Genomic DNA, 16,369 nt, shown 5'->3' on the forward strand with positions numbered 1-16,369 from the left:
GGGAATTGAACTCAGGTTGGCAGGCTTGGTGGCAAGCCCCTTTACCCATGGAACAAACTCATTGCCCATCCGGAGACTCTTAAGATCTAAGTGTGCATGCGGTATGCATGTGTGTGCTGGGTTGGTGGGTACATGCTCACATGTCACCAAGGCTAGCAAAACTAGTCAGGAAGCCCCAGGGATCTGCCCATTTCTGCCTCCCTGCTGCCGGGATGACAGGCATGCCCCTGGGATCAGTTTTTACAGAGGTGTTAAGGATCCAAACTCACGCCCTCATGTGTACAGGGCTAGTGCTTCACTGACAGAGCCACCGTCCAGCCTCCAGGACCATACTGTGAGTATCTATGGAACTGCCTTGTGCGAGGCACTGTGGGGTGTCGCAAAGGAACCCAGTTTGAGACCACTGTCACTATGCCTCTGCAGGGCGCAGGGCAGCACCATGTTGGCGAACATGATACAATTGGATTTCAATTGTATTCCCCAGCCTTAATACACAAAACAGGTCTGCTCTGGTTGAAGATGGGATGCTAAACCCCCATGCTCCCCAACTTCCTTTTCCCACTGTGGGGAGTCTAGATAGAATTCAAAGGGATTCTACCACTTAAAGAAAAACATCAGGGCAAAGGCAAAGATAGGCCCAAACATGGTTTGCTGAGACTTGAGAGAATGAAGACTGAGATAAATGACTGACTAAAGGAAGTCACCTCTGGGGGCTGGGGAGGTGACTCAGTGAAGTGCTGGCAGTGCAAGCTGGAGGCAGGTCGTAAAAAGCTGGGCATGATGGCAGCATGCCTGTAATTCCTGAGCCAGGGAAGTAGGAGGACCCTGGGGCTTGCTGGACAGTCTAGCCTCGTAGGTGAACTCCAGGTTCAGTGGAAAACCCTGTCTCAAAATAGTAAGATGAAGAAGTGATTGAGGAAGACACCTGATATGAACTCTGGGCTCCGTGCGCATGTGCACACACACGCACACACACACACACACACACACACACACACACAGAGATACCCACAAATGTACACATACAAACACATACAAAAATACTCAAAACGAAGAAACCACCCCTTTCTGCATGGCTCCTACATCACTTGTTAATGAGACAGCAGACTGGCTTTCCGGAGCAGAAATAAGCTTCATGCTGCCTGTGAATTTATGAGTGTTCTCTTGTAGAACCCCCTTCCCTGTCTCTGGTTCTGGGCTTCAGAGGCCCTGAGTACAGACAAAGGCGCAGCCTTCCCTAGAGGAAAGCGCTTGTCCCTGAAATATACGAGAGATGCTCAAAGAATTTGGAGATTTAAGAACTGGCATTGATAGTGGATATCAGTGGCTGAGTAACAAGGAAAATAAACAAGCTGCCAGGTGCCTGAGCACACCTGGCCCTGGCCTCAAGAGTCTGACTCTACGACTGGAATGGAGCCAACACCCACAAGGTCGTCTGACTTCCCTCTGGGCAGTGGAACTGCTCCTAGCTGAACAGGATACTGTTCTTAACTGGTTTCATGTTATTTTGGACTCTAAGCAAGGCCAGCCAGAATGCTGGGAGTGTTCTGGAAGGGCTGTCCCAGACACACCAGCTGCTTCCTTATTAGGCCTCCCTAATATAGTGTCCTCCTTCGAAGCACAGACTTTGGGCTCCTTGTGTGTGCTGCTGCCGATGAGTCCGGCTAAAAGCCTGCCTCTAACAATCAAACGCAAGCCCTCTGCAAAAGGCCTGGCGCTGCAGCAGAACCGAGGACCTGGTGTGGCTGCATCGTCTTTTCCCCGAGTCTGTGCTTCCTTATGAACCACAATGTGCAGCACCTTTAAAATATGGCTAATAGAAAGAACCCACGGCAGAACTCACACTGGTTCACAGCTTCTTAGTCTCCGCAGTGCCTGAGCTCCCGAGGCACCAATGCAATAAATGGAGACTGTAGCGCTGGGCAATTACACCCAGGAAAGAGCAAGACGCCAGCCAGGCTGACCAAGAACTGCTTTTTTTTTTTTTTTGGTTTTTCAAGACAGAATTTCTCTATGTATCTCTGGCTGTCCTGGAACTCATTCTGTAGACCAGGCTGGCCTCGAACTCACAGAGATTCGCCTGCCTCTTCTTCCCTGAGTTCTGGGATTAAAGGTGTGCACCGCCGCCACCACCACCAGCAAGAATTGCTCTTCTTTATCTCAAAAAAACCTGATAGTAAATTGAGCTTTGCTTCAGGGTCTCTTCTTGCAGGGAAGGGATTATTCCTGGGAAGACAGTCTTGCCCACTGGTCTAGCCTGGGTGCACTGCTTTCCCCATCAGGCCATCACCCTTCCTTAGCTCAACTTCTAGCACCTAGTCATCTGGAGACCCTTTATGGTTCCTTTCAGGTATAATCATAAAGTAAACCGAATCCGAATCCTAACTCCAGGGAAGGTCCTATGCAGGGTGTTAACGACTGGCCTCCTTCCCACCCTCTTCATTCCAGACTGACTGTGCGGGCACACTCCTCACGCTCAGAGGCCAGCTTGTAACGTCAGTTACGTCTCCAGAGACTATTCCTTCTGCGGGTATGCCAGGTTAGAGGGAGAGGAAGACATTAGGGAACTCGGCAAGATTCAGGTCCTACCTTGACAGATAGCTCTTCAGAAGAAGGGATGGAGAAGGCAGGCGTCAACGAGGCCACAGGACAAAGTCTCCCAATGCCAGATGCAGGTGAAGTGAGAAAGCAAGAAATCACCAAGACTAGAGACAGGAATAGGGTGCTGAGGCCCAGAGTGGCCTGCTTTGCTGAGAGACAGTTTTTATGCACTGATTTGTGGGAGTAAGGCTGTTGGATCAAACAAGGACCCTCCACCGCTTCAACTGTCCAGTGTGGTCAACACCTTGCTTATCCTTTGGCAGTGGCTTCTGGCTCCTGGGATCTGGGAAGCAAAGCCCCAGTGTTCCCTGCTCCCCCTCCTCCCAGACAGTGGACTGAAGCATGCAGGCTGCCAGACTGCTGGCCAATCGGTTTGTCCAGAGCTGTAAATAAAAGGGCACATATGCAGAGAGAAGTGGCTAGGAGAAGAATCCAGATTGAATTACACAAACCAGTCGTGGGGCCGGAGTGGGGGAGGTGAGAGAGAGCAGAGGGAAGCTTTTCAAGGAAACCTCCAAGCGCACCCCTGCCTCAGCGTGACCGCCATCTCAGGCTTCTCTAGGGAACCCGGCTCAGCTGGCCAGGCTCTCAGCAGTGGAAGGCCGCCCTGGAGGTGCCTTATTTGCCAGTAGAGTTTAGACGGCTAGTTCTCCACGCTCGGGCAGAGCACTGGGACTTTGTAGGGACAGCAAAGACTTTCTAGGCACCAGTAATGGTGTTTGCTTTAGTTAGAAGACAAAGGTTAGCGTAAGTTTTGTCTTGCTCACTGAAACAAACAATTTATCATGCAGGTGTGTGGTGTCTGGCTTTGTCCTGAGGATTCAAGAGGTTAGGGTCTGTAATGTACAGAGCAAGGATTTGGTGTTAAGATCAGTTCCCATCTGAGACACAGCCGGCCCGCTATGGAACTCTGGGAAACTCTGGGCTGTAAACTGTTGTGGCATTCCCTCAGAGAATTACAGAGTTATGTCATACCTGACATCAGTGCTCAGCAATGTCACTATTATTACTCTGTCTCTGGCAGATGACCAGTGTTCTTCTTTTTCTCCTCACCCAGTTTCCAGAGAAATCTAAAGGCTTTATGTCTGAGGTATTTGAGGGCAAACTACCTACCAGTCAGAGGGCTAAGCGGGCTATGGATGCACAGCTGTAGTCCCGGCACCACAGAGAGGCGGCCGTCCTCGGCTACAGAGCAAGGTTGAGGCCCACCCAGACTGAGAGAGACACTGTCAAAACACAAACAGAGTCAGAGGGAACGGAAGGACGGTCATGTCTCTTCCCCCGCCTCCTTGAACTGGGCCTGGCGATCCTGTGTCCATTAGATCTACACAGGAGTCTCAATCTACCTCTCAGAGCAAAGGCACTACACCATCGCTAGTGTTACCTGCTGTAAGACATGTTCCCAGACTGAAGGTCCTTCTCCTGGGGCCCCAGCTCAGCTCCCAGTAGGTGAAGGGGAGGAACAGCCTGATCCCAAGATGGCAGGATAGGGCTGCCCAGGCTGGTGTATGTCCAATCACAGCTGCCTGTTTGGCCTACAGGCTAAAAATAGCAACCCTGATGGCGATGGATTAAGACAGAACCGTACGAGGTGTTTATTTTTACACTCTGGCGTCAGGATCAAGTTCTACTGGTTACTGTCCAAATGTAGGGCAGCTTCCTGCTACAGGAGTGGCCTCGGGCTTCTCCAGGTTGCTAAGATGGGTTCAGAAGGTAGCAAGCTTTGGGGAAAACAGTTCAGCGTTGACAGACAAGGAAGTGGAACAAGCAGATGTCAGGTGTCCAGGTGTCTGGTCCCAGACCTCTGCGATCACATGGACCTCAACTTGAAGGCTGCTGCCCACAACATTCTCCTCAGTTGGGTAGGCCGCTTCCAGAAGAGCTAATGGTTGTTTCGGTCAGGACACGTGTATACATACACTTACAACCTGTTGTGTGAAATGATCTGAGCAAAGTCAAGGGAAGATTCCCACCCAGCATTCCCAAGCTTGGCCTTGTCACAAGTCGCAGACTGGCGCACTGTGTGCTGACAGAAAAAGAAAGAAATATTTGGGGGAGTATTATAGAACACCTGAGACAGAGAACAGGCTGAGTCCGCCCTCAACTCATTTGCCGTTCCCAGCAGGAACATATTTCTTAGAGCTGCACTCCTACAGGACACAGCAGGCTAGAGCCTCCCAGAAACCAGCTGTCTGGCCAGAAGCCAGCGCCTATGTCACCTCTCCCCAAGGGCCTGCAGAGAGGGGCCCAGTAACCGTGGACATACTGACCACAGCACGTGGAGCCCCGAGGCTGTTTCCACACCTCCCTACAAGGCAGCTCCTGCCAGCCTTCTCCCTGCCGTCAGGCAGACAGGGCTGGGAGGAAGCAGACAGCTGGGCTGCTTATGTAAATAGATGGAGACAGGCCTAATGAGGGGCTATTCCTCCCAGTAGCCTGTTGGAGAATGACAAAAATGTCCCACACATCAGGTAGGAATGCTGAAGTGCAAAGAAAGAGTGCCCAGAGCTGCAAGGACTCCTTCACCTCCCTGCCGAGGCTGACTCACGGCCACGTGAGTGGCACCAGGAGCCCGGGTGTGAACTCAGTCAATGCATTCTTTTTCTGTCACTCAAGGCTTATCTACCTGGTCATCAGAACAACAATGCAGCCCCAGAGACAACCAGGTTTGATCACCAGTGATAAAGGTCTCTGAGCTCAGCTCCCTCTGGAAGCTGGCATCCTGGGACCATGGCAGGATGCCCGAGCTCAGGGACACTGCTTTCATTCTTGCATATCCCCTGAAGTGCTGGGTCGTAAGGGCAGGCTACCTGTCCTCACTAGCTCCAGGTCTGCCACCTGCAAAAGGGTCTCTTCGTGGTTATCGTCTGCTGGTGAAGCAAGAGCAAAATTTGAAAAATATCAAGAACGGGAAATGTAAATGCTATGAAATAAAGCATTTGGACCAGAGCATTTCAGAACTGTAATCGATGTGGCCAGGTAGAGCACTGTGGCCCTTCCAGGGCTCTCCCGCTTCTAGGTCACAGTGGCCATGCTGGGGAGTGGGTCTGAGCAGGAGCTCAGCAGTTAAGAACCTGCCTAGCTCCGCACAAGGCCACGGTTTCCACTGGTGTGTGAGAAAGCCGGTCTAAAGCAGCGCCTCAGGGGCTCCTCCGCTCACCCCTGCTCTATATGACTGGGTGATCCAGGACCCTGGTTGGAGGCTGAGCTCCTCTGGATGCGGTCAGCAGCAGGATCTTCTGGATTCAGTTTAAAAGGCCCCGGGAGGCGACAGGAAGGGAGGACTGAGCACCAGTGTGCAGCCGGGACAAAGGCGGCACTGTACCCACGCCAGCACGAGCCTTCACTCTTTCTAGTTCCGCAACTCCTCGGTTGGCCAGGTCTCTAGAACTCAGAGATGGAAAAGAGACATCTAGTCTTCCCTGACACACGTTTACTGCTACTGCCTTCCCTGAGGTTCAAAGTGCACATCTGAACCTCTCCTGCCAGCTCTAGTGACACCCACCTGCCTCTAGAGAAGGGGCCTTACGGACCAGCAAATCCACTTGGAAAGGGCCAGGAAGTAGACTGGGATCTGAGGGTAATATAGGTATGCAATGGACTCTCGGGTTTTTCTTTTCTTTAAAAACCATTTTATTTTAAATTGACCATTTATAGCTGTATACTTATAAGGTTCAAAGTTTTGCTATGATTTATGAATGCAATGTGGACTAAGTAAGACAAATGAACTAACTGTGGGAGCATCACCCCAGTCCCTGGCATTTATCCCAGCCCCCTGGCCTGGGAGTTGCGTTGGTCTGGACTCCAAATCCCAGCATATCAGGACCTGACCCAGCCCCAGGAGAGCATCAGGACCACTCCCACAAGGTATTTAAGTGGGGCACCCAAGGAGGAACACGTGGTCCCAGGTTTTGCAAGTGCTCCCCGGTTTTCTGCCTCCCCTGCCATGTTCTCGGACACCGGAGTGCTGCATTTAATAAAACATGGGCTTTTTTTTTTAAAGATTTATTTATTTATTATGTATACAACATTCTGCCTTCATGTATGCCCGCACGCCAGAGGAGGGCACCAGATCTCATTACAGATGGTTGTGAGCCACCATGTGGTTGCTGGGAATTGAACTCAGGACCTTTGGAAGAGCAGCCAGTGCTCTTAACTGCTGAGTCATCTCTCCAGCCCCGAAACATGGGCGTTTTAATTCTGTTTAATTCAGCCTGATTGGATTTCTGTGTGCCAGTGGAGAGGATTTTTCTTAACACTAACATCATCTCAAATACTTAATCATTGTCTGTGGTGAGGTCATCTGATTCACTGTCAGAAATAGCGAAATGTCCAATCTTTTAAAAATGTAAAAGTCAGCCAGGGGTAGTGCTCACCTTTAATCCCAACACGCGGGAGGCAGGGGCAGGCAGATCTCTGTGAGTTCGAGGCCAGCGTGGTCTCAAGCAAGGAACAAATGGCTAACAGCTGAAAACTTTAGCCTTGGAAGATTCCATTCCTTACTGTGCTACCACAGAGCTAGCTGTTGGTCAGAAACACATTTCAGATCTTTACAATTACTATGCAGAGTAGATATTCAAGCCCGACTTTGCAGCTGAGGAAACCAAGGCAGTCTGGGATTAAGTTTATCCAAGATCACAGAGTGGAAAAAACAGTGCTGGGCTTGGAACTCTGGTCTGACTCACTCCCAAGTCCCCCTGTCTTTACTCAACATCCTCTAATGCCCTAGGCAGAGGGGAACACTGAGTAAATGCCTTTATTTGAGACTTGATTAGATTTTGTTCTAAAACAGCGGCAATCTGTTGGTTAGCCCTTTTTAATACTATGGCTATTAACAAATGACAAGCTATTACAAACCACAGGCCCGGCAATGTCCCATGGCAGTGACTGACACCAAGTCAATACAGTTACAGTCACACTTAACCTTGTGACTTATCTGAACCAATATTTATTTACCCCCCACAAGAATAAAAAAAAGCTGTAAATATGTTCATCTTTGCCTAGTGGCTAAAGAAGTCTCTTCAAGTGCTTGGTGTCACCTCTGTTATTTTGTAAACGCTTTGGGCTGTCTGGATCAGTTCCCTTACCTTCCCACACCCCAAACTGTTAGCTGCCAATCAAATATTCATTCTTACTCTTTTTCAGCTTTGGTAATTTGGCTGGATACAATGTATTTGTACTTCCCCTGCAGGAATGACCTGCTTCTAGAGTAAGTGTGTAGGCTTTAGGGCGGTCTCTGAAGGATGAATGGGATGTGACCTTCCTCTCTTCCCTACCCTAGGGGTAGGTGTGACAACTACAGCTTCTACCTAGTGCCAAAAGATGGCCAGGGGAAAGCGGTCAGAGGCCATACAAGGAATAGCAGCAGTTTTGGAATTCAGGGAACATAGCTGGGTGGTCAGCAAAGCCACACCCAGGTGAACCTCGGAGACACAGAGCCAGAGGACCAAGTTTCATGAGGCCCTCACATGAGGCCTTTGTTTTTTATTGAACAAAGCTCTGTTACTGCCTTTGCGGTCACCACGTCCCTCATATCTATGATTGTATGAACACTCTCAGGGGTTTCTAGCCCCTCACTGAGCAGTGTTACTGGTAGTTACAATAACAGTGACTGACGGTTTCCAAACATTGATGCTGGAGCACAGTAATGATTCAACCACCACCCTTTAAATAAAAGAATTTAGACATGTAGATTATTAGTAAAGTTAGGTTAAGATGCTTTTGGTAATGACTTTGATGTAGAAAACCTTGGGGAACAATTTAAAGAATTTAGACATGTAGATTATTAGTAAAGTTAGGTTAAGATGCTTTTGGTAATGACTTTGATGTAGAAAACATTGGGGAACAATTTAAAGTTTAGAAAGGTACACTTTTAATAGTTGCACAAAGGACTCACTGAGGTCAGGGAACGGAACAATGGCAGCCTGGCTATTGCTGGCTGATGCACCTTTCTTGCTAGAATGGGTTGGTGGGCACCCTCTCTGCCCTCAGCTTCCTGACATGATTTAGTGTTGAGGAGTGGGTACGCACCCTGAGGACTGAAAGTAGAAATGACTGGCTGTTTCTCATATAAAAAAGTTTAGATTTGTGATTCTTTTAAGATTTCTATAAGATCACCTTTTGAGATAAATAATGAAATCATTGATCCTTTCTTTGCAACTGCAAAATGCAGCCTGCCAGCAAAAGAACTGCCTGAGACAAATACCTAGCTTACTTACAACTTACACTCTGTTAATCTAGAACAAGTTGCTTGAACACAAATATGTAAATTCTTGGGGATAATTTGTTTTTTACCTGTAACACATAAAATGTTTAATCATATAAGGGAAACGAGAAACACACTGTTTCTTACTTGTAATCGTTAACTTGAAAAACAGACCATAACCAGATTGTAATTTTTACATTGCCTGAAAGATTTTGCTGGGGTATAGAAGCTGTGGGGGAAATGAAGTGAGGAAGAAGGGAAGCGTCAGGGTAGAGCGGAACAGTAAAGGGAGAGGAGAACAAGCAACAGAAAGAATAAAATGAAGAACTAAGCTTTGGCCTGAGTTCAGAAAGTCCTCATGCGTCTGTCTGTCCAATGCGTCTGTCTGTCCAATGCGTCTGTCTGTCCTCATGCGTCTGTCTGTCCAATGCGTCTGTCTGTCCAGCAGTTCTCGTGCCCTGCCTCTCCTCTCCAGTTTCTCTGACCTGCTGGGGGCTTGCTGAAGGTCAGCACCCCAGGTAAGATCCTGATACGTTGGAGGTGTGTGTGTGTGTGTGTGTGTGTGTGTGTGCGCGCGCGCGCGCGCTTGCGCTTCTTTTTTTGATGGCCCCAGTTTTACTCCCTCAGCTAGAGTCAACTCTGCGTCTCCCCTTCAGTTCCTGAGCTGCTGAGGACTGGTCTCCACAGCAGCAGGAAACAAAGGACTGGAAGGGGCACGGAAGGCAGAGACAACAGAATGCCACGCCAGCCTAGGGCTGGACTTCTGCTGCTGTGGTAGAGAAATAAAGCTTCCATCTTACCAAAGTCACACATTTTGGGCTTCTGTTACACACACATGCATGCACGCACACACTCTACTTTCAATGTCCTACCACATATCAATAATCAAGCCTTACTGATCCTGTCCCCTTTCTCCATCCCTATTCCTACTAAAGCCTAACCTCAATCATCACTTGTCTGAATCTTCACAGCATCTGACTTGAGACCGAGTCAGCCTTTTAAAACAAAGTCTATTACAGTACTCTCTTGCCTAAAAACTCTTAACAGAATAACTGACTGAATATTTCAAAATGACTAGCAGTAAGGATTTTGAGCATTTCTTGCACAGGGATAAATGTTTAAGATGAAGGATATGCCAATTACTCTGACGTGACCATTTTCTATTATGGAATACATGGAGACATCACGCTGTGCCTTGTCACTTGTACAATTATGCCATTTAAAAATCCTCAAAGACTTCTAAAGTAGCCCAACTTCTCAAAGGTTTATTTGACTCTTCACAATCGCTTTATCCTCTCTGCCCTGTGGTTTCTCTAATGTCTAGAAACTGCTCATTTGCCTAGGTAACTCCACACAGCCCTCATATTTTCATAGAGTTTTGTAAATCCTGGATTGCATGATAATTCCCAGATGAATACAGGACAGATGCTCAACCTTACCAAAGAACACCATGAGCACACACCTGGGCCTGAACTATTTTAAATATCTCGTGCATGTTTTCTTTCCTCTTTGGTTATATGCTGCAGAGAGCAGCTGTGTTCTTCATTATTGTAGCTACCTGACCTAACAGTAGATGCTTAAAGTGTGTCCTGAACTTCCACATGCCAGGCAAGAACTCTCTCTCCGAATGCATCCAGCAAAGGAATCTTCACTAAGCTAAACTGGACAAGTGTGGACAATTCATGCAGTCTGACCCCACTCCTCTTTGCCAGAGTGTGGGGTGCTGGAGGGGAAACAAGAGGTTCACTGGCTTCTGGGACACGCAGAGCAGCAATCCAGGGGTTGCTTCACCGCTGGGCCTGGGCCGCAGTATGAAACCCAGAACAGCGTGTTCTGACGTTCCTTCCTATTTCCGTCTCTCTTCCCAGCTCATCCTTTAACCTCTCCAGTCTCCAATTCTGCCATTAGCTATTCATGGGGGCTGCTGAGTAGCAAGGAAAAAATGCAGGCTGTGTGGCAAAAAGTCCAGTACTAGTCGAGGAACAATTTTTTTTTTCCTTAAAAGGGCAGAGGAAAATAAAGAGGGCAGTTTATGAAGTTACATAAGACCCGCTGTCCTCGCTGGGAGCGAATCCAACTCCATCTGGAAGAGTCTTCAGGCTGCTTAGAATTTCAAGGAAGGGCTGGGCATGTCCTGCTGGGACGCCCTATACTGGGGTCACATCTAGAGGTAGGGAGGTTCTGGCTAACCGCAGTCCCACTGGGTTCACTTGGGGACAGAACACTGCACAATCCACTATGGTCTAACATCACAAGGACAAGCCCCTTTGCCAAAACAAAGTCCATCTGGCATCAGGCCTTTGGCCCCCACTCCAAAAGAAGCAGGATCTTGGAATTCAACAACCCAACCCCACAGCTTACGTGGCAGGGTTTCCTTCCCTGCTCAGGTAGACAGAGCGAATCTGTGGTCCTAAGGACTCCAATGCCATTCCGACCCCCAAGTCAGATAATTCAGTCAGTAATCACAACCGAGACCTTTGCAGTGCCAGGTGCTCTACTGTGTGGACAAACAGACTGGTGGCTGTCCTCATGAAGCTTCCAGCTCATCCAGGCAGACCAAGTGAACGAACACAACGATGCAGGCTGGGTTGGGCACGCGGCTGAGTAACAGCACGTTTGCCTAACATGGGAAAGGCGCGGCTTTATCCCTAACACAGTCCCTACTAAAACGTGAATATACAAACTATCAACTGGGCCTTGGGAAGGCTGAATCATAAGTAAACAATTAAATTCTAAAAATCACCAGGGATGAATCCAGACAGAGTTCTTGTCTGACATGCGTAAGTTTCTAGGCTCAACTCTTAATAATGAACACACTCAAATATGATCAAAGTGGGCTAGAAAGATGGCTCAGTGGGTAAGCACACTGGCTGCTCTTATAGAAGACCTGGGTGTGTTCCTAGCACAGACACGGCAGCTCACAACCATCTGTAACTTCCGTTCCAGGGTGTTATTTGATGCCCTCTTCTGGCTCCCATGGGCACCAGGCATGCACATACCTACACATATGCAACCAAGCACTCACAACTAACTTAAGCAAATCCTCTAAAAGACCACAGCAGTCAGCTCTGGAGCTGTGGTGATAATTCAGTCCCTAAAGTGCTTGCTGGGCAAACATAAGGATCTGAGTTTGAACAAACCCACATGAAAGGCCAGCCAACCTTGCTTGCATTTGTAATTACATCTGGAGAAGTAGAGACAGATAGCTTAGCCTAACTGCCAAGTTCTGGGCCAGAGAGAGACCCTGTTTCAAAATACAAGTGGGACAGCACCTGATGAGAAAAAGCACCCAAGGTTGTTCTGTCTCACACACAAGCATATAAATGTATGTACCCGCACACACATGTGCACCTATATGCACATGAATTCTCTCTGTTTTGTCCAGTAGCTAACCAGCCAGTGCTCCTAACCACTGAGCCATCTCTCCAGCACTCACACCACTCTGAATTAAAGCCTGCTTACATTGTGTGAACAGATCATTACATACTGTTCTAGTCACTGAAATAGTTTGTGCTTAAACTGAAAATGTTGCCTCCATAGTTGTTAGAAGGGATGAACAACTGGGTACCATTGGAGGCCAGATCAGGGCATGCCCTGGACCCGGAGTTACAATTACCGTGAGCCACCATGTATGTGCTGGGACCAACACTCAGGTCTCAGGTCCTCTTTAAGAGCAGCCAGTGCTCTTAACCACTGAGCCACCTTTCCAGCCCTCAGATTCATTTTCTAATGGAGATAATAATACCTTTCTTACAGGTGGAAGGAAAAGTGAGAGGAGAAAAGATAAACCAAATACAGTGACTGGCACTTCCTGAGGTCTCAGTAAATAACAACTACACTAAATACATACCAGGAGTCTCCTTTCTTGACTCCAAATCCCTGCTCCTGCCTTTCTGAGACTAATTGACAGTGGGGAAGCGTGTCATTACCACGGCCACCGTTTCCTGTTCCACAGGCAGTCACATCCCGTTCTTTAACCTCTCTCCGCAGGTCTGTTCTTTGCTCCCCTGTCGTAGGGAACATCCCAAGAGAACGCAGAGAAAGAGAGGTACAGCGAATGGGAAGCTATCTACAGATCAAGAACTCCCCATCCAATAAACAATGCTAGGTACATGACTACCTGAATAGCCCACTGTCAACAGAACACGGTGGGAGAATCTTCCACATGAACTCAGGGGTTGACAAGATTCTCCCTTTAAGAAGCCATATTATTAGCATACAGAATATCACACAAAGGCCATCATCCCCACAGAGCTGCTTTCGAAAGCTCTTGCTGAAAGTGTTGGCACACGACTCTACTCCTAACGCTTAAAATGCAGAGGCAGGTGAAGCTCTGGGAGTTTGAGGCCAGCCTGGAGACAGGGCCCATAGGTACGAGTCCATTCTACCTCGACTAAGGTCAGAGAGTTGGAACTTACTTCTGTTTCTTCAAGGTTGTTACTGTCAACAGTTCAAGTCCAGACCTGTTTTTCAGAAGTAGGTCGGTTTCTACCTCAAGCCAAGGTCAAGGTTCCATCCCACCTTGATTTAGACCAGAGAGTTCTGATCTTTCAAGGTTATTTTCAACAGGTGTGGCTAATATCCAGACCTCGTATTTCAGGAATTAAGAAGTAGATCTGTTCCTACTCAAACAAAAGTCTAAGGATCCTACTCCCTTAGGGAGATAATTATGGATTCCACCCAGAGAGTGGTTTGCCAACAGAATGTTTTGGTCTACGGTATGAGCACTACTTGTCTTGTTCTAGCAACAGAATATTAAAGTAAAAATGAAGTCCATAATCCTTCAACTGACCTGCTCATTCCTTCTATCATATGAATGCATTTTTTTTTTATTTTTAAATCTTACTTTTATCTTTTGGGGTTGGGGTATTTAAGCAAATGGAAATTAAACTCGGGAGATTTCAGTATTCACTGGACCACCCTCCCGGTACTATCCTATGGTCTCCTATTTCTCCTATATTTATGTTCCTTTTCCCTAATAATTCTAATCCTCATGCTCCTACCCTGGAATGGACGCACCCGCTGTGGCTAGGAGCCCAGCAGAAGTCACCCCGAAAAGGTGGCCTACATCAGCCTGGTTTAAGTTCTGAGTCAGTCAGGACGACATAGAGGATAGAGGACCCTGTCTTAAAAACAACAACAGCAACAAAACAGAAAGGAAGGAAGGGAAGGGGGAGGGAAGAGAAGAGAGAAGGAAGAAAGAAAGAAAGAAAGAAAGAAAGAAAGAAAGGAGGGAAGGAGGGAAGAGAGAGAGACAGAGACAGAGAGAGTGTCTTATTTATCCTGTCTTCTAAATTCCTACAACCAATGCTCTACTACTTAGGACTCCCTTGACTCTCAACAATTCTTGCAAAAGATAAAAGTTGACAATTTTGCAGAGGAAGGCAGGTGAGAAAGGAATAAGCAAGAGACCTGGCCAGAAATAAGCAGGCAAGAAGCCCTGAAGCAGAGATGTTTAAGTTGAGGCCTGAAAGGAACTTAGATGAAGGCCGACAGCAAGAGTCTAGGCAGAGGAGGAAGAGTGTGCTTGGCCAGTTAGAAAACATGTAAGGTATTTTCACAGTTCTGCCAAGGAACTTCAGGAGAATCAGGAAAAATATATAGAAAATTGAGCAAATCAAAAGTACTAAAAGTTACACAAGGTACACAGTAATAAGGATTCACAGACCAAGTCTCGAGATACTTATGTAATTGGAGCTTGTGAAGAAAGTAGATTATTATTATTATTTTCTCAAGACAGGGTTTCTTTCTGTAGCCCTGGATGTCCTGGAACTCATTTTGTAGACCAGGCTGGCCTCGAACTCACAGAGAGCCACCTGCCCCTGCCTCCTGAGTGCTGGGATTAAAGTCACCACCTTCCCTCAAAGAAGAAGGTAAAGAAGGTAGGTTATTAATGCTATTTTTGATTTTTATGCTAAGAAGTCACAAGGTATTTAAAATCAAGAGATAATAGTTGGGTTTGGTTGTACAGAATCACAGCACCAGCACCTGGGAGGCCTCAGCAGCAGGGGGTAGGAGCTCAGGATCAGGTACACAGTACAAAGTGAGTTCCTTTATTTATTTATTTATTTGTTGGTGCAGGAGAATTGTCTGTATTCTGTCAATCATGTATTTTAATAAAACGCTGATTGGCCAGGCAGGAAGTATAGGCGGGAAAACCAGACAGGAAGTAGAGGTGATGCAATGAGAACAGGAGAATTCTGGGAAGCAGGAAGGTTCCTCTGCCACCCCTGCGCAGATCACCGAAGAGGCAGCATGTAACTTGCCCAGCTGAGAAAGGTACGGAGCCATGTGGCTAATGTAGATAAGGATAATGGGGTAACATAAGTTATAAGAGTTAACAAGAAGCCTGACCTAATGGGCCAATCAGTTTATAATCTTATGGAGTCTTGTGTGTGATTTTCTTTGGGCTTGCCGGCTGTGGGGTACTGGGTGGGACAGATACCCCAACGAGCCGGCCCATCATGTTACATATACAATTTTTTTTTTTAATGGTTTTTTGAGATAGTGTTCTCTGCAGCTTTGGAGCCTGTCCTGGAACTAGCTCTTATAGACCAGGCTGGCCTTGAACTCACAGAGATCTGCCTGCCTCTGTCTCCCAAGTGCTGGGATTAAAGGCTTGTGCCACCATTGCCTAGCATACAGTGAGCTCTAAATCAGTCTAGGCTAGGGGCTCTGCTCAGAAACACACATGTACACACATGCACATGCGAGGGCATAGTGGCACACACTTTTAATCCCAATACTTCAGTGACAGAGGCAGGCGAATCTCTTTGGGTTCAAGGCAAGCCTGGTCCACAAAGTAAATCCCAGGGAAGTCAGGGCTACATAGTAGACCCTGTCTTGAAAAGAAAACAAAATAACAATAACACACACACACACACACACACACACACACGCTCATGCTCATGCATGCACCCACACACACACACATGCGTGCACACATGCATACACAGGCATGTGTCAAACTCAGGCTATAAACTAGGCATGGTGGTCCGAGCCTGTAACCCATGATGTCTTTTTTTTTTTTTTTAAATCTAATTTTCCAGTCAACCCTTGCTCTTCCCTCCTCACCTCTTTGAGACGGAATCTGGTCCTAGAGCCAAGACTGGCCTCAAATGTATTCTATAGTCCAGGCTGGGCTTGAACTCATGACCCTCCTGCCTCGGCCTCCTAAGTGCTGGTAACACATGCTACCCCCAGCCTTCCATTGTCCTGTTACTGCTCTGATATTGTCTGGACCATCAGTGAACTCCAGGTTAGCAAACATGAGGGACACTTTCAGCTGTATCGATGCTGTCGGTTTTTCTAAAATACCAATCATTTTCCTGCCTTGGGGACCTTCATATATGCTCCGAGCATTTTTGTATTAAAATAATGTATTGATATAAATATTTAAAACATTCTTCAATAACTATAAAACTGGCTTGAAATTCAATCATTTAAACACTTATTTTTTTTTAAATTTTGTTTTGCCTGCGTGTATGTCTGTGTATCACCTACATGGCTGGCATTGAGGCCAGAAGAGGGGTTGGATTCTGTGTAACTAGGGTTATGGACAGT

At 47.3% G+C, this 16,369-nt stretch overlaps 1 protein-coding gene across 3 annotated transcripts in view; it reads right to left on the bottom strand.

Annotated features, from left to right (window-relative positions):
• Positions 1 to 16,369, bottom strand: part of Rusc2 (RUN and SH3 domain containing 2) — a 50,430-nt gene that overhangs the window by 24,176 nt on the left and 9,885 nt on the right. Inside the window, exons 1-2 of one of the 3 annotated variants that reach the window (XM_085677223.2) lie at positions 3,986 to 4,074; positions 2,590 to 2,984 (exon numbers count right to left, since the gene is read on the bottom strand). The exons of the other annotated variants lie outside the window; for them this stretch is intronic. The gene's annotated coding sequence lies outside the window, so the exon portion shown is untranslated. Of the gene's footprint in view, positions 1 to 2,589; positions 2,985 to 3,985; positions 4,075 to 16,369 lie in introns of those variants that run through there. 3 annotated transcript variants of the gene reach the window in all.

Source organism: Myodes glareolus, chromosome 16, assembly GCF_982192425.1.
Source record: "Myodes glareolus chromosome 16, mMyoGla1.1, whole genome shotgun sequence".
Lineage (NCBI taxonomy): Eukaryota > Metazoa > Chordata > Mammalia > Rodentia > Cricetidae > Myodes > Myodes glareolus.